Genomic DNA, 19,391 nt, shown 5'->3' with positions numbered 1-19,391 from the left:
GAAAGCTGATCCCAAGCATGAGTTCAGTCCAGCCAGGAGGACTTGAACACCAGCTATTTAATGATCCTAGAAACATGAACATTACTCTGCACTTTTCGCTCTCCCACCCCCTTATCCTGGTTCACTTGTTTTCGGAGCGATCTGCTATAAATAATACCATTATGTTTTTGTACAGATATTTGTTTAACCCTGCCTAAATTAATACTTCTAATTTTTCCGAGCAGAAGAAACACTGCTATGAATATTTTGGTACATATGGGACCTTCCTTTCTGTCACTGACCCTGTTTTGGTCAGAATATGTTCAACAGCAGAATCATTGGGTCAAAGGAAATGAAACAGTTGGGTGACCTTTCTTGGATAATGTTACTTTGTTTTCTGGAATTCATAGCTCTCTCAACAATATGTTAGTGTGTCTGTCCTCCCACAGCCAATCCCACACGAACTATTTCCATATTTTTTATCTCTACCAATTTAATGAGTGTGAGATGAAACCCGAGAGCTGTTTGGGACAATATCTGATCACTTTCTTGAGAGCAGAAGCCCAGATTTGGAACTGGAGGTGGAGGGGTGGGAAAGAGCTTTGCATACCGGATTTTGCTGTCTGTTTGCTTCAAAACAGGCTTTTCTCCAGTTACCAGCAAGCCATGGTATCTGGCCAGTTTCTTTTTATTCCTATTTATACTCATAGTCCTCAGAAGGCCAGAACATAGAGCAACATGCCGTGAGGGTGCCATTATTCTGTCGTTATACATTTTACTCCTCCAGTGCCTCCCTGCCCAAGGCCTTAATATTCACATACAAAAAAAAAAAAGCTTGTGTAAAAGAATTGTGGAATAAGTGAAAGGAGGCAGAACCTCTGGCTCCTACCCAGGCTTGTGTGCAAACACACTGATTTTCAGAAGCAAGGGCTCCAGATGGGGATTTGGGCAGGAATCAAATTTTGATAGGAATTATAGTGAGCTCTCTATTAATTGGGATTCAACAAATCTTAATCTTCCCTAATTCATTCAGATCTGAGAAAGATTTTAGAAGTTTGGGACAGGGATATTATAGTTGATGGAGGTCCAAGGCACACCCACCCAGGTAAAGTAAAGATCTAGATTATGGGAGTTGAGAAAATCAATGAACTGGAGGCAGAGATGGAGAATGGAAGGTGTTCAAGGTAGCATGAAAGTGTGCATTGAAATCCCTGAAGATTATGTCAACTGGTTCCTGGAGAAAGGCAAGGAAATAACCTGGATCCCTGTCAACCTAGATCTGTTGAGTCTCTCCATCCTCCTCTTGTCGGATGGAATGAACCTAGAAGAAAGAGCAGCTGTTGAGTGAAGGTGGGGGGAGGAGAATCAAGAGGAAGAAATGAAGAACAAGGAACTGGAATGCTGTTTCCCCTGCCCCAGTGTTTGTGTGCAGGATACAGTAGAAGACTGGGGGGGAAGTGTCCAGGGGCTCAGTGTCTTCTGAGGAAGCCATGTGATGAAAAGTGTTGGGTGAAGAGATGAAGGGAATTTTTTTAATAATAGAAATGGAAATTGCCATCAGAAGATGGAAAGTGTCTAGGGCAGAGATAGAGATGCTGCTGCTACTGCTGCCCTAGACAATAAGTTTGAACCTGTTTATACCTCTCAGGAGAGCATATTGATAGGTCACCTTGGGCTAAAACTATAGAATTAAAAACCTGAACAGGATCTTAGAGATCATCTAATTTAGGGGTTTGTAACTTAAAGATTATATACTTGGTTTTTTGGGGGTTTTTTTAGGTTTTTGCAAAGCAAACAGGGTTAAGTAGCTTGCCCAAGGCCACACAGCTAGGTAATTATTAAGTGTCTGAGACCGGATTTGAACCCAGGTACTCCTGACTCCAGGGCCAGTGCTTTATCCACTATGCCACCTAGCTGCCCCTATACTTGTTTTTCAAGTATTTGGATAATTGTATTTAATCCTCTGGGCAGCCAGGTGGCACAATGGATAGAATGCTGGGCCTGAACTTAGGAAGACCTGCGTTTAAATCTGCCTTCACTACACTTTCCAGCTATGTGACTCTGTGAAAGTGTTTTAACCTCTGTTTTCCTTGATTTCTTCAACTGTAAAATGGGGATAATAAGAGTACTTATTTGCCAGGGTTGCTGTGCGGACCAAATGAAATAATAATGGTAAAGTGCTTTGCTCACAGAAATCATTGTAGGCATGTTAGCTCTGATTACTTTGGACAGGGAGGTAGCATAAAGGATAGAGCCCTGGGCTTGGAATCAGGAAGACGTGAATTACAAATTTGGCCTTAGACATTGATTAACCATATGACCCTGGGCAAGTCACTTCACCATGTTTGCAAAAACCACTCCAATATCTTTGCTAAGCAAACCCCAAATGAGATCATGAAGAGTTGGACGGGACTAATATGACTAAACAGCATCAATTAATTCCTTTTCCTTGTTCTGAACTAGACTTTTGACAGATAAATTGGCATACAAAGGTTATTAATAGGATTTCTGCCCATATTATGCCATTCTATAAATCTATTTTATAAGCCTTTGCTTAGACTATGTAACAACTATACTAACTCTATATTAACCTTTCCCAACTCAATAAGAGGGGAGTAGTATATGGTTCTTAATCTTGGTAGATCTGATATCAGTAACCAATTCAATAAACATTTATTAAATACCTACATTATTTCAGGTCTTGTACTAGACACTGAGCAAACAAAGATGAAAAGGGGGAAAACTTCTTGCCTTCTTGAAATTTATTATCTAATAGAGGGGCTACATTTTGAAAAATCAAGTGTGATAAGGGTAAAGGAGAGATCTAGACAAGGGTTGTATTGGGGAAAATTTTAAGAAGGTCAAGATGGAGTCAAGATAATGGAGTAAAGGCAGGGACTCACTTATGTTTCCTCCCAAACTCCTCCAAATATATTTAAATGATGAATCTAAACAAATTCTAAAGTGGCAAAACCCACAAAAGAAAAAGTAAGTAAGGGGGTGGTTAGGTGGCGTAGTGGATAAGGCACTGGCCCTGGAGTCAGGAGGACCTGGGTTCAAATCTGGTCTTAGACACTTAATAATTACCTAGCTGTGTGCCTTGGGCAAGCCACTTAACCCCATTACCTAGCAAAAACCTAAAAAAAGTAAGTAAAAAGAAAAAATAAAAAGCCAAGAAAGCCTGGAAGGTGGGCCAAAAGGTCTGTCATACCGGGATGAGAGTGGAGCCCAGTACAGGGCAGGCCTCAGAAGCACCACCCCAGGCCCCAACAGATCAGGAGCAGGTCTTGGGAGATGGAAAGGGTGTTGGAAGGAGATTACTGGGGTCCCTCTGTTGAGTTGAGGCAGGACTCTCTTGTTTTGTCCATATTTGGATCTAGATCGCAGTTCTGGGAGGAGGTCTTAGGATGAGGAGAAACAGTAACACACCAGAGCTTGCTGTTGTAGAGGAGGACCCTTCTCACAGTTCCAGAGCAGAAAAGAGAGTTCGTGGTCACTAACAGAACAGAACACAGGCCAGAAGAGTGGTAAACACCTTGGAAAAACTGAAAACTTATAGGTTCCTAGAAGTATCTCTGAAAATAGTTGCACAAAACCACAGAAGCTTGAGACAGTGCTCCCTTTACCTTGGAAGGAGAGCCCTACTTTAACAAAGAATTAAAATCAAGTCATAGACTAGAAAAAAACAGGAAAAAAAAGCCCAATATGAAAGTTACTATGGTGACAGGGAAGTTCAAAACACACACTTAGAAGATGATAACAAAGTCAAAGTTCCTACTTCATAAACTTCCAAGAAAAATATGAATTAGTCTCAGGCCTCTGAAGAACTCAAAAAGGATTTTGAAAATCAAGTAATGGGCAGCTGAGTGGCACAGTGGATAGATATAGCACCAGCCCTGGAATCAAGATGACCTGAATTCAAATCCAGCCAAATAATTAGCTGTGTGATCTTGGGCAACCCCACTGCCTTGCCACCTCCCCCAAAAAGAAAGTCAAGTTAAGAGAAGTAGAGGAAAATCTAGAAATGAGAATGATACAAAATAACCATGAAAAATGAGTCAGCAGCTTGGTAAAGGAGGCACACACAAAAAATACTGAAGAAAATATTACCTTAAAAACCAGACTAGGCCAAATCATAAAAGAGATCCAAAAGCCAATGAGGAGAAGACCACCTTAAAAAGCAGAAATAGTCAAATGGAAAAACAAAGTAGAACTAGAATAGAGTAGTAGAATGGAAAGTAGAATGGAAAGTAGAATGGAAGTAGAATGGAAAAGGAGGTACAAAAGTTCACTCAAGAAAATAATTCCTTAAAAATTAGAACTGAGTAAATGGAAGCTAATGACTTTATGAGAAATCAGGAAACATAATCAAAAGAATGAAAAAATAGAAAACAATGTGAAATATCTCATTGAAAACAACTGACCTGGAAAATAGATCTAGAAGAGATAAAATTATTGAACTACCTGAAAGCCGTGATTAGGAAAAAAGAGCCTAGACATCATCTTTCAAGAAATTATCAAGTAAATCTGTTTTGATCCAGAACCAGACAATAGAACAGAAACTGAAAAAATACACTGATGATCATTTGAAAACGAAAACTCCCAGGAATATTAAAACCAAATTCCAGAGTTCCCGGTTAATGAAAAAATATTGCAAGTATCATAGAGTCATAGTCAGGATCATTCAGGATTTAGCAACTTCTGCATAAAAAAATTGTAGGGCTTGGGAAATGATATTCTGAAAGGCAAAAGAGTTTGTATTACAACCAAGAATCAACTACCCAACAAAACTGAGCATATTCTTTTCAGGGAAAAAAAATAGACAGCTAACAAAATAGGAGACTTTCAAACTTTCCTGATGAAACGATCAGAGCTGAATGGAAAATTTGATCAAGGAATGCAAGACTCAAGGAAAGCATAAAGGAAAGGGAAATCATAAAGGACTTAATGATGTAGAATTTTAATTTTCCTACATGGGAAGATGATACTGATAACTCATATCTTATTCATTATCAGGGCAGTTAGAAGGAGTATATACAGACAGAGAGAGGTGTGAATTGAATAAATAAAATTAAAGGATGAGAGAAGAAAGTATTGGGAGAAAGGGAAAGGATGAGGTAGAATGAGAGTAAATTATCCCACATAAAAGAAGCAAATAAAAACTTTTACAGTGGAAGAGAGGGAAGGTGAGGGAGAGTGAGTGAATTTTACTCTCATCAAAAATGTCTCAAAAAGGGATTAACATACACATTCAATTGGGTATAGAAATCTATCTTACCCTTTAGAAAAGCAGGAAGGCAAGAAGATGGGAGAAAGGTAGGGCGTGATAGAAGGAGGGTAGATTGGAGGAGAAGTTAGTCAAAGTAAAACACTTTTGAGTGTCAAAGGAGAGAGAATAGAATAAAGGGGGATAGGAGAGTAGGAAATAGGAGGGGAATGCAGCTATAAAGTATAAATTTGAAAAAAAAATTTAAACAAGTTTCTCTGATAAAGGCCTCATTTCTCAAATATAGAGAACTTAGTCAAATTTATCAAAATAAGAGCCATTCCCAAACTGATAAATGATCAAAAGATATGAACTTTTCAGATGAGATTATCAATACTATCTATAGTCATATTTAAAAAATGTTCAGGGGTGGCTAGGTGGTGCAGTGGATGGAGCACCGGTCCTGGAGTCAGGAGTACCTACCTGAGTTCAAATTCGACCTCAGACACTTAATAATTACCTAGCTTTGTGGCCTTGGGCAAGCCACTTAATCCCATTTGCCTTGCAAAACATCTTAAAAAAAAAGTTCTAACTCACTATAGATTGGAGAAATGCAAATTAAAACAATTTTGAGGTACTATTTTATATTATTAGTTTGGTTAATAGGACAGAAAAGGAACATGACAGATGTTGGAGAGGAAAGTGAGACTTTAATGAACTGTTGTTGGAGTTGTGAAATGATTCAGCCTTTCCGAAGAGCAATTTGGAACTCTGCTGAAAGGGTTACAAAACTATCCTACCCTTTAACCTAGCAATGCCAATACTCAGTCTGCATTCCAAAAGAGATAAAAACAAAAAGGAAAAGAATATATAGATGGTCAAAGATATTTATACTAACTTATTTTTAAAATACATAGAGAACTGAGTTAAAATTTAAGAATACAAGCCATTCTCCAAATGATAAATGGCAAAGGATATGAACAAGAAGATTTCAGGTGAGGGAATTAAAGCTATCTATAATCATATAGAAAAAATACTCTAAACCATTACTGATTAAAGCAATTCAAATTAAAACTACTCTGAAGTACCACCTCATAAATATCAGATTGGCTAAAATGACAAAAATGGAAAATGATGAATGTTGGAGAGGCTGTGGAAAAACTGGGACACTAATGTATTGTTGGTAGAGTTGTGAATTGATACAATATTCTGGAGAGCAATTTGGTAGTATGCCCAGAGAATTATAAAACTGTGCATACCTTTTATCCTTTGAGCAATACTACTAAGTCTGTCTCCCAAAAAGGATCATAAAAAAGGGGAAAAGACCCACATGGACAAAAATATTTATAGCAGCTCTTTTTGTAGTGCAAAGAATTGAAAATTGTGGGGAGGCCCATCAGTTGGATAATGCTGAACAAATTGTGGTATGTGATTATGATGCTATTCTGCTATAAGAACTGAGAAATGGAATGCTCTCAGAAAAACCTGGAAAAACTTACAAAGTAACAGCTATATTATAGAATGATCATTTATTAATGACTTAGCTTTTCTCAGCAACAGTATAATCCAGGAGTTATGGATTTATGATGAAGAATTTCATCCATCCCAAAGAGCTGATGGTGTACAAATACAGTCTGAAGCAAATTTTTTTAACTTTATTTTTCCTGAGGTTTCTCTTTTTTTTTGTGGGAGGGGGTGAGCTATGTTTTCTTTCATAATATGACTATTATGGAAATGTTTTGCATAACTATACGTTTATAGCCTATATCAAATTGCTTGTGTTTCAATGAGGGAAGGGTGGGGTGGAAGAAAGGGAATGAATTTGGTATTTAAAAGTTTCAAAAACAAATATGAAAAATTATTTTTATATTCAACCAGGAAAAAATAAGATACTTAAAATATATTCATGCAAAAAAGGGAAAATTTGAAGAGGGTGAATTCTCTATCATCAGTGCTGGGGGGAGGGGTAAATCTGAATTAGGCTAGAAAGGAAGCAAAAAAGTAAGGAGGGAAGGAAAGAAGGAAAACTCCTCCATGAGTCTTATTCCTATATCCCCAGTTTATTTGCTTCCTCAAATTACCCTGTATTTACTTCTTTGCTAACATGTGGTATCACTGGAGAGTAAATTCCTTGAAGGCAAGGACTATTTCATTTTCAAATTTGTATATCTTTGCTGTTGAATATTGAATTGGACTGATTGGATGAATTACTTTGTGAGGAAGAATTATAAAAAGAACCCATGGTGTTTTGTGCACCTAAGGGTTGTAGGAACTAGTCCACACCTGGATTATTCTCAGAACCCCTCAATTAAGGCTCCTACACATACATTCTGATAACTATCTTTCTATTGTTTCTAGATCTCACTCCTGGTATGGGGAATGTTTGCATTAAAATTCCAGTTGTTTCCTTTTGCCTATTCTTCCTCCTTACAATTCCAACTCTTTTCCTGTCTTTGTCTGATAAGGCCTTATTTCTAACCAAGATGTTTCCTGGGGTCATGACATCATCATCTCTTGTGTTAGCATTGCCCATAGTCAGAGCGTCTCCATCTGGCCCAGTTCATTTCCAGTGAAGGTTCTGTTTCCCCACTACCCCACCTCCTAATAACACATGAAGCCTTTTTGTCTGACCCCGCTGACTTCTCACCAGTTTGTCAGTTCCACAATTTTGGAATTTCCAATCTAATTCAATAAGTATTTATTAAACATCTACTATTTAGAAGGCAAAATGTAGTACAGTGAATGGAGGGTTGACCTGGAAGCCAAGAGGTGGGATCAAGTTCTATTTCAGACATATTTTGGTTGTGAAGGTGGTCTGAAACAAAAAGAGAAAACTCACTCTCTCTCTCTCTCTCTCTCTCTCTCTCTCTCTCTCTCTCTCTCTCTCTCTCTCCCTCTCTCTCTCTCTCTCTCTCCTTTAAATGAAAGGGCTGCACTAGATGCTGAAGGTCTTTCCATCACTAAATTCTAATTGAGGAAGAGTTGAGGGGCAGAGTAGGGAAAAAAGATGGAAGTTTCAGGACCCCTGTATTCCCCCATCAGTCCAAGACTTGCCTCTTTTAGTCACCATTGAGTTAAATCTCAGCCATCTTGATCTTATCTTCCTACTTCTCACCATGTGTGCCAGAAGAGAGAAAACTTAATGGGCTCCTTTGCATGGTGATTCCAGTCCTGAGTCCTGCTCCAAATTCCATCTAGTGGGAGTCCCCATTATGTTCTCACTGAGTTCTGTTGTATCCTCTGTCAATGAATCAGTATAATTAAGAGGCCTGGAAAGGCAGAGTGCTTAGTGCTTAGTGTTTGGGTCTGAATGGTAAAAGGCTTTGGCATTGATTGACTGCTTGGGTGAGCACAGTGCTTTCCATCCCTTTTTGGAGAGAGTGTGAGAATGACATTGTAGAAGATTGCCAAAAAAACCTGCCAGCTGAATAGAAATGACTAAGCAGCTTCACCTGTTCCAAAGCAGACCCAGTGAGAAGGTATGGGCAGGGCAAGCAGGGGGCACAGCTGATCTGTTTTTCCGGCGGGGGGTGGGGTGGTGGTGGTGGTGATGGTGGAGATCAGAAGATTGATATGTAAGCTGATGGCACCACCTGGTGGCAGATATAATAAACAGTCCCCAAAGTTCTCCATTCTGGAATCGCATCTTTCATTTTGCAGTGGAGGAAACTGAGGACTAAAAAGAAGTGATTTGCTTAGGGTCACATAGTAAAGTAGAGGCAGAGCAGTAGAAGTCAGTCTAGTACTCGGGGCTCCTAATTCTCTATCTAGGGTCCTTTTCATGGGACCGGGAATGGGGGAAAGAGAAAGTGTGAGTTAAATTATCACTAGAGGGACCACGGAATTTTCTTCTTTATATATCCACTGTGTTTTTCTTTATTCCAGGGGTCCTTAGCATTGATGATTTAATCATCTCCGGGCACCCTGGTCCATATCTGCTGAAAGGATGCAGAGGACTCCAGAGAAGAAAGTGAGGCTGGAGACTTTGCACAGCTCTCCCTGACTTAAGTCCAATTCTCTAGCATATATCCTGGTCCTCTTCAAGAACCACAACTCCTCCAGGCCCCTAGCAACTCTCCAAGACTATGTGAAGGAAGGATTGCTGATGACTTTGGGGAGGAGACTCTTCACCCTGGAAGTTCCCCATATCAAAGTAACTGAGGATGGGGAGGGAGCAACAACAACAAAAAGGGAAAATTATGGAGGATATAGACTGTCTTTTGCCTATCACTTAGCATAGTGGTTGAGACTTAGTGTTCAATCAACGTTTATAAAGGGGGAAATTACATCTTTAGTGCTAACCTTGATCTTCCATGAAACATAAACAGAACTTGGTCGGGTCATTCTAAGCTCTCCTTCACTGACTTTGTTCTTTGTCCCCATCTGAGTTGCATTCTAGGCCTAGGTTTCAGGTTCCTAAATCAATTCAGATTTAGAGCAAAAGATCCTCAGGACTCCCTGTTCTTCTAGAACCTGCTTTTTTATCTCTAGATAAGTTCCTCTTGATTGAACCTTAGAGATAATCTAGCCCAATTGCCTCCCCTGCTCTCATTACTACTATTTTGCAAGTGATACAGATGAGGCCTAGAGTGCAAATGACTTCCATTGGGTTTTCCTTGCAGTCACTGCCTCCTTTTTAAGCCTCCTTCATTCCCTCATACCAGTTTCTATGCTTTCTGTTTTGAAGGGTATTATCCTTGTCCAGATTCCATGCATATAAAAGGTTTTCTTTCTGTCCTTCCAGATTCCTTCATTAGGTTGCAGGCCAATGAATACTTGACTCACTTCTCCTTGGAGGGCTCCATGACATTGTTCCCAGATGTCCTGTCCCTTTGTTAACTCATTTTTTTTCCTCACTCCAGGTGAGTTGTTAAGGCTATAGTCTGAAGCTGGTTCATTCACTTTTTGTCTTAGGCTAACATTTGGTCTTATTTGTCCTAGAAGTCATGGAACTGGAATGTCTTCTGATAGTGGGCTAGACACTTTAATTATGAAAACAAAAAATTGAACTAAATTTGTCTAAGATTCCTTCTATGCCTAAATCAAAACTATAGTTCTGTACTCAACATGCATGAGTCTCTTGCATTAAAATATCATTCCAAAATACAGAACATATTGCCTCTTCTTCTTGTGTCAAAGTTCTCTCCTCTAAACAATCAGCTCATTCAGACAGCAGGGATGACTGCGTTATTCTGAACCTAAGGAGTGATGACATCTTTCTTGACTCAGTATTTCAATTGTCTACTTCTCCAGGTTGTTTTAATGACTCACATTTTAGACATTTACTTCCCCACTCCCTAAAGGTGAGGTCTCCCCAGATTCTTTCTACATATAATAAGAATACAGATAATCATTTCCAACAGTCAGGGCTGGGTTACTCTGACTCACGAGTATTCCCTAAATGACAGTCCCTGAAAATGACTCAAATGCATTACACTAGTAGAGGTTTAACCAAGAGAAAAGAATGGGTAGGTTTATTTTGAGAAAGGGACAATTTTTTGCGGGAACAGTAAGGTCAAGAACATAGTGCTTGGGATTTGGGCTTGAATCATAAGTCTGCTATTTATTACCTATGTAACTTTGGACAAGTCACTTATTCTCTATGGGTGTAAGAGCTATGTTATGGACTATGATCTGTTAAAGAAGGTCTAGAAAAAGCAGTCAGGCAAGAAAAGAATGAAGAGGGAGTAAGGTCATGCAAACTAAGAATGGAGAACCTACCCAAGAATATAGGATGATTAATAGAGAAGGACATGGACTGAGGAAAAAGGCCATTGATCAGATTTGGTGTTTTGGGAGATTAGTTGAAGTTGTGGAAGAAGTATTTTCATTTGAGTGACGAAGTCAGAAACCAAACTAAGTGAATGAGAGAATAGTAAAAAAGGAGGCACCTAGGTGGCGCAGTGGATAGAATGCCAGCCCTGGAGACAGGGAGACCCAAGCTCAAATTTGGCCTTAGACACTTGATACTTACTTAGCTGTGTGACCTTAGGTAAGTCACTTAATCTCATTGCCTTGCAAAAAAAATAGGAAATGGTTATGGAGTGAACAGATAGCTAAGAGTCTGGCCATGAAAGGGAGGAAAAGCTTGACGGAATGTTAGCATGAAGTGAGGTGTGTTTTTTTTGTTTGTTTTTTGAAGGATGATAGAGACTGGAACATGTTTATAGTCAACAGGGGAAGAATCCAAAGTTAAGTAGAGGTTAAAAATTAGAGGAGGTGATTGAAGGGGTAATCTGCCAAAGAAGATAGGAGGGTATATAAGCAAGGACACATGGAGAAGGATTGTCTTTGGTAAGCAGAAGGGCCATCTTTTAATAACAGAATGGAGTAAAGGAGAAGAAACTGAGGGACAATATTGTAAGATGAAGAAGAAAAGAGTGATCAAAAGTAAAGGAGAAGAAAATGAGGGACAATATTGTAAGATGAAGAAGAAAAGAGTGATCAAGAGAAATATACACCTATTTTCCTCAGTAAGGCAAGTTCCTCAGCTGAGAGGATGTGAGAAGAGAAAAGAAGGTTTGGACCCTTGACAATGGGGAGTTTGACAGAGAATAAAACAGAAATAAAGGAACTGAAATTTTACAGCAAGAATCCCCCTTAAAACTAAATTTTAAAAAATTTATAAGGACCCAGTCAGCATAATTTTCATTACATTCTCTAGCAGAACATGAGTAGGCTAGGAGGCAGATGGTGGGAATGATCTAGGGTTGGGTATATATATTTAGCAAGGCACATATAATTCTGCTCTCTGAGTCTCTCACCTCTCTATTAGGGTAGCATGTTTCATTATCAGTCCTCTAAAATCATGGTTGGTTATTATGCTGGTCAGAGTTTCTAAGTCTTTGAAAGTTGTCTTTAACAATATTGTTTTATTTCTGTATAAATGGGCTTCCTGATTTTGTTCAGTTCTCTTTGCATCAATTCATCCACATCTATCCAGGTTTCTTTGACACCATCATCCACTTTTTCATTTCTTATAGCACAATAGTATTTTTATCACATTTTCATTCTTTAAATTGTCCAGTCATTCCCAATTGATGTGCCCTCCTTCAGATGCAATTCTTTGCTATAAAAAGTTATAAACATTTTTTGGCTAAACAGTTATAAACATTCTAGGTTAAAGTTTACTTTGCTTAGGACTAATCCTACTCTCCTTCCTATGTTGTCTTCTCCTTTCTACTCTTTCCCTTGTGAATTTTATTTCTCTGTTGAACAAAATGTTTGCCTCTACTCAACCGTGTGTGTGTATGTGTGTGTGTGTGTCTGTATACATATATAATATCCATATCTAAATATTCTTCTAAGAGAATGAAGTTTAAATATCAGTTGCTCTGACCACTTTTTTCTCTTTGTTTGTATAGAATTCTTCTTTGTTCCCCTCTCCTGATAAGGTGAGACAATTTTCTCTTACTTTCCTTTCTCTTCTCAATCAACTTTTATGTATTCATTTCCCCCTCCCATTCCATTCTTCTTTTAATTTAATTTAATCAAGACTTAACAGTTAAGCCTTCTGTTTTAGTAGACCACCCCTGTGATCCCTTATGATGACAGGGTTTAGAGGTGGTATATGTATCAATCTCTCAATATTAGATTGTAAACATTTATCCTCCTTTTGACCATCATTGTTTATTCGTGCTTATGTTTCTTTTAATTCCTGTATTTGAACGTCAAAGTTTTTATACAGTTTGGGTCTTCTCACTGGAATGCTTGGAAATCCTTTTCATTAAAGGTCCATCTCTCCCAGTAAGATTATGCTCAGTTTTGCTGGATAAGTTATTCTTGGCTGTAAGTCTTTCCTTTCTGCAACATCATTGCAGAACACCACTGTTCCCTTAGGGTTGTGGCTGCCAAATTATATGTAATTCTGATTGTGGCTCTTCAGCATTTGAATTTTCTTTCTGACTGCTTGTTATCTAGATTCTGAAGCTTGGAGTCATCCAATCAGTTGCAAATCATGTCATTTCTACTCCCCCCAATACTTGTGCAGCCATCTCCTGTCTACTCACATGGCCACCATTCCAGACCAGACCATCAACCCTCTCATTTCCTTAAAAGCCAGCAAGTAGTTTCATCACCTTTAGTACCTTGGTCATTACCATTCACCAGGCATCACCATAGCCCAATTCTGGTGGAACTAATACAACCTGTACGCTACAACAAAAGAAGGCAGGTGCATCATGCTTCTTCTCATCAATACTGGAGATGGCAAGATGCCATAGGGAGAACATAATGTGCTTGTAAGCCTTCCAATTGAATTTACATAGAACATTGTTTTTCCCATTTAGCAACTCTCACTTTGTGCCAAAAGGCTTTATTTGCTAGTGATAGACCTGGATAATAATATACACCCTTGAGACAGTGACAATCAGGGCTTTTTCATTTAGCCTGCTGTTATTTATTTTAAAATTCTTCTAGTTACATTTTGGAGGATGTAGTGAATGAGGGAGATATGCTTTCCAGAAGTCATGATTCCAAGGATCATAGTGTTGAGAAATGGAAGGGACCTTTAAACATGATAGGATAGTCACAGAAACCATAGATTGTACTTTGAAGCTTGATGGGACCTTAGAGGCAATCAAGTTCAATTGCTTTATCTTACAGATGAAGAAACTGAGGCACAGGGAGGCTAAGAAATATTCCCTGGGTCATACAGTTAGTATTAAAGATAGGATCTGAACTCAGGTCTTCCTAACTCCAAGTTATTCATTTCATCACACTTCTTCCCAACTGGTCCAACCTACATTTTAAAGAGGAAGAACCTGAGATTTAGTAAAAGGATGTGATTTTGTTCAAGGTTCCTCAGGTAACAAGTAATAGAACAAAAATTAAATCCTGCACTAGACTTAGACTAGGTTACTGTGAAGAAATAGTTCTTCCCTAATTATAGGCAGAAATTATGCATGGTTATAAAAATATAAATGAAATATGTGAAGCATTGCAATAATAGTAATAATGACCACTAGCTTTTATACAATACTTTAACATTTACAAATATTATCTCATTTAAACTTCACAGTCACCCTGGATGGCAGTTGTGATTCTTATCCCCATTTTGTAGATGAGGAAGCAGAAGCAGACAGAAATTAATTGACTTATCCAGTTAGTAACTGAGGTGGGATCTGAATTCAGATCTTCCTGATTCCACATCCAGAGTTCCAACTACTGTAAAAAGAGGCTATCTTCTTTAAGGAAACACTTACCTTGTAGGAAAATAAGACTCTTTGTGAAATGTGGATTGATGTCTGTCTAGCCCAGGTTTAAAGATGGAAAGTTGCCCTAGAAAGGGGCCCTGAAATGGATAGGTTCTGCCTCAAGTTGGGCTAGCCAGATACTCTTTAGTATTGGTTGATGTTTCTAGATCTGGCTAACAGAAAAAAGGCTTGATCTTGAAGTTCCTTGTTCAATGTAGAGCAAATAGTTTCTGGTCAGGTACTGGATGGTCAGTCTTGTCCTTGATCAAAGAAGACCAAAATGACACTTATACAAGCCAGGAACTGCTTACTAGGGTCAAAGAAGTCTAGATCATAGGATGTAGAACCGAGAGTAGTCCAGAAAGACCTAACAAAGAGGGGAAGAGATGGAACTGAATTGATAAGACTCTAGGTCTGAAATGAAACTGAGTTGTGTGGGTTATATGAACTTGTTCATATGCAACTATAATTACATATAGAACTTTGTAACTATAACAATATATCTATAACTCCATATCTATAACCATATAACTATGTATAACCACCCATATATGGGCATATAACTATATATAAAACTATACAATTAATATAACTACATAACTATCAAAACTATATATTTATGTAACTATATAACTACATAATTATATATAACTAAATAACCACTACTATATAATTATATACAACTATATATAATTAACTATGTAATCATCATACCTCTAACTATATATGAATTATAACTATATATATAATTACATAATCATTTAACTACATAGCTATATACCTACTACTATATAACTATATGCAATTATATAACTCCATATATGGGAAACATAAGTGGCACAGTGGAGAAAGCAAATAGGCTTCAGATCAGGAAAACTCATCTTCAAGAGTTCCGATCCAGGTTCAGACACTTTCCAGCTGTGTGACCCTGGGTATGTCACTTAACCCTATTTGCCTCAATTTCCTCATCTGTAAATGAGCTAGAGAAGGATGACTCTAGTACCTTTGCCCACAAAACCCAAAATGGGATCATGACAAGTCGCCACTGACTGAACAAATAACTTTATATAGCTATGAAACTATATATGAATATATAGAACTATAACCACATATCTATAGGATTATATATGATGATATAACTATAACTATACATAACTACATCTAACTATAAACCTGTATATACTTATATAACTATAACTACAATGATATGACTACATATATAACTACATATCTACATATAATTATAGAACTACAATGATAGAACTACATATAATTATGTCTATATAAATACCTATAGATAATCATAACCAAATGCCTATATGTATATATAATTATAGAACCACATAGAACCACAACAATATTGTCATTTGTCCTTTGTTCTTGCAGAGGATCCTGATGTAAGGTAGGTGTTGCCATGTCAAGCAAATGAATTGGATTTAAGTGAAGGAGGACTGTGCAAAGTTACCAACCTCACTTTCTTCTCCAGTCATCTAGGTCCAGGGACCAGTCAGACATTGATCAGAAAATGGCCCTGGAGGCAGTAGAAGACCTTGGTCTTTTTAAGCTATGTCTTTAAGAAGTCTCAGTTTGACTGAGGCAAGGCCCATTTAGTGATTAAAGCTAAATAAGAAATGAGGCAAAAAATGGACCCCTTTTACCCAGTCAAAAAAAAAAAATTAATCTGGTAGGGAAAGACCCATAGGATTTTTGGCCAAAACAGAAACAATTGCTATATATAAACCCACATAACTATATAGACCATATTTTCCTGTGTATAAGTTACTCCCATGTATAAGATGCACCTTATTGTTGGGGCCTGAAATTTGAAAAAAAAGTATTACATAAAATTATTGAACTCAAGTTTTATTCATCATGAAATTCAAGGACCTTCTGCTCCTAGCTTTCAGGCATCTTTTGGGCAAATCTGGTGTGTACACGCATGCTTAGTCCATTCTGTTTTATGAACCTGAAGCACTAATTGTATCCTTGGAAATCAATAACTTCTTTTTCATTAGCAAATCTTCTGATCTCCTGCTGAACCATCTCTGTGGACACAGGAATTCCAACGGCCCTTTGCTCTTAAATCTGTATCTTCAATTCCTTCTTCAAATTAGGCCATCTGGCTGCCTTGCTTCTCATGGCCTTTGTCTGCTGTGGTGTTTTCAGTAGGGTTTCTTTTTTCGATGGCTGGTCTCAGATTGTCTCAGTTGAAGGAGGATCAAATTGAATATATTATATGAATTGATTCATATGCAACTATAATTATATATTAAACTTTGTAACTATAATGATTATCTATAATTATAACTATATGCCTATATAGCTATATATATAAATAAAACTATACAATTAATATACATACTATACATACATTAATATATATACTATACATAATATATATAACTATAAAACTATATTATATTTATATAATTATATATAACTAAATACTACTATATAATTATATATGTACTATTATGCAACCATAAATAACTATATAGAATTAACTATGTAAGCACCATCCATAACTATATATAATTACATAATCATTTAACTACATAACTATATAACTACTACTATATAACTATATGTAACTATATAACTCCATATTTGGGGTTTTCTTTCAGCAGCACGATTTCCATTCACTTTGGCACTTTGAACTTGAATTCAGCACTGGATGAAAATCTTTTCTGAGCCATTTCTGGACAGAATGTGGCAAAATGGAAACTAATATACTGGTAACAAATGTGAAACAATGAGAGCAAGGACAAGTGTGAAAAGGTGGGAAATACAAGTCAAAAAATCTACAACGAATTCAAAAAAAAGCAGGAAAAAGCAGGAAATGCAAGTAAAAAAAAAACTTCAACCAATGCGTGAGACAGCTCCCAGTTTTTAGACCCCAAATTTTTTGAAAAAGGGTATGTCTTATACATGGGGAAATATGATAATTATAGAACCATGTATACCCATGATCTAACTATATGATGTGGTCCATCTTTTTTTTTTTTTTTTTTGGTTTTTGCAAGGCAAATGGGGTTAAGTGGTTTGCCCAAGGCCACACGGCTAGGTAATTATTAAGTGTCTGAGATCGGATTTGAACCCAGGTACTCCTGACTCCAGGACTGGTGCTTTATCCACTATGCCACCTAGCCGCCACAGATGTGGTCCATTCTTGAAGAAGACCATGACATTGGGTGGGGGTGGGGGGGTGATGCTGCACATGAATTAGATTTGAGTGAAGGGGGGCCTGTGCTTAGTCCCCGGCCTCACTTTCTCTTCCAGAGCCATCTCGGTCCAGTGTCCAGACACGGATCAGGATGACTGGAGATGGTGTGGGATGTGAGGTCAGGTTTAAGTGACTTTCCCAAGGTCACACAGCTAGTAAGGGTCAAATGTCTGAGGTTGGATTTGAACTCCTGACTCCAAGGCCCGTGCTCTATTTACTGCGCCAACTAGTTACCCCTATAAATATGCTATACATAACTGCTTATAAATGATTATATAACTATATATAACCACAGTATGACTATATGACTACATATACAACCATATATGTATATGGTTAAATAACTATATATAACTATGATTTAACTATATATAACTACTCATACCGCCATACACCTATAAATGTTCATAGAACTCTATAGAACTATGACATGACTGTATATAAAACCACATACTACTATAGGTAACCTTGATGTAACTATATATAACCTCCAATATACCCATAGCCTAAACATAGTCATGTAACTATAATGCAACCATAAAAAACTACATATACAGCTATGCATTATATATGATTATGGAACCCTACAGAAGGATGATGTAACTATATACATACATACATACATACATATATATATATAATATAAACTATAAGTCTATAACTTCATACACAACCCTAACCCAAATATGATCGTGACTATAAATAACTACATACATAACCAGTCACCATATGTAGCTACACACCTCTACAGGTAACCTTGATGTATATATACCCATAGCCTAAACATAGTCATGTAACTATAATGCAACCATAAATAACTACATATACAGCTATGCACTATATATGATTATGGAACCCTACAGAAGGATGATGTAACTATATACATACATACATACATATATATAATATATATATATTATAAACTATAAGTCTATAACTTCATACACAACCCTAACCCAAATATGATCGTGACTATAAATAACTACATACATAACCAGTCACCATATGTAGCTACACGCCTCTACAGGTAACCTTGATGTATATATACCCATAGCCTAAACATAGTCATGTAACTATAATGCAACCATAAAAAACTACATATACAGCTATGCATTATATATGATTATGGAACCCTACAGAAGGATGATGTAACTATATACATACATACATACATATATATATATATAATATAAACTATAAGTCTATAACTTCATACACAACCCTAACCCAAATATGATTGTGACTATAAATAACTACACACATAACCAGTCACCATATGTAGCTACACGCCTCTACAGGTAACCTTGATGTATATATACCCATAGCCTAAACATAGTCATGTAACTATAATGCAACCATAAATAACTACATATACAGCTATGCACTATATATGATTATGGAACCCTACAGAAGGATGATGTAACTATATACATACATACATACATATATATAATATATATATATATATATATATATATAAACTATAAGTCTATAACTTCATACACAACCCTAACCCAAATATGATCGTGACTATAAATAACTACACACATAACCAGTCACCATATGTAGCTACACGCCTCTACAGGTAACCTTGATGTACCTATGTAACCCATGGTTATCCAACTACATATATCCGCACATGCAGCCGTGCGGCTCCGGATGACATATGTACTGTAACAGCCACAACCATAAGCTACATAGGATTGACTACATATGTAACTGTATAGAACCCCATATAGCACACGGCCTAAACGTGGTTGCATAACTAGATGGATGTGTCAAGCTCTCT

At 37.3% G+C, this 19,391-nt stretch overlaps 1 long non-coding RNA gene across 2 annotated transcripts in view; it reads right to left on the bottom strand.

Annotated features, from left to right (window-relative positions):
• The window catches only part of LOC141494977 (uncharacterized), a 72,719-nt gene extending 64,366 nt beyond the window's left edge, over positions 1-8,353 (bottom strand). For both annotated transcript variants that reach the window (XR_012470605.1, XR_012470604.1), the window contains exon 1: positions 8,240-8,353. This is a non-coding gene — a long non-coding RNA (uncharacterized LOC141494977). The remainder of the gene's footprint in view (positions 1-8,239) is intronic.
• Positions 8,354-19,391: the final 11,038 nt, after the last annotated feature.

The sequence above is a fragment of the Macrotis lagotis genome, chromosome 8 (assembly GCF_037893015.1).
Source record: "Macrotis lagotis isolate mMagLag1 chromosome 8, bilby.v1.9.chrom.fasta, whole genome shotgun sequence".
In the NCBI taxonomy this organism is placed as follows: Eukaryota; Metazoa; Chordata; class Mammalia; order Peramelemorphia; family Peramelidae; genus Macrotis; species Macrotis lagotis.
This window is presented reverse-complemented; position numbering and strand designations above follow the sequence as displayed.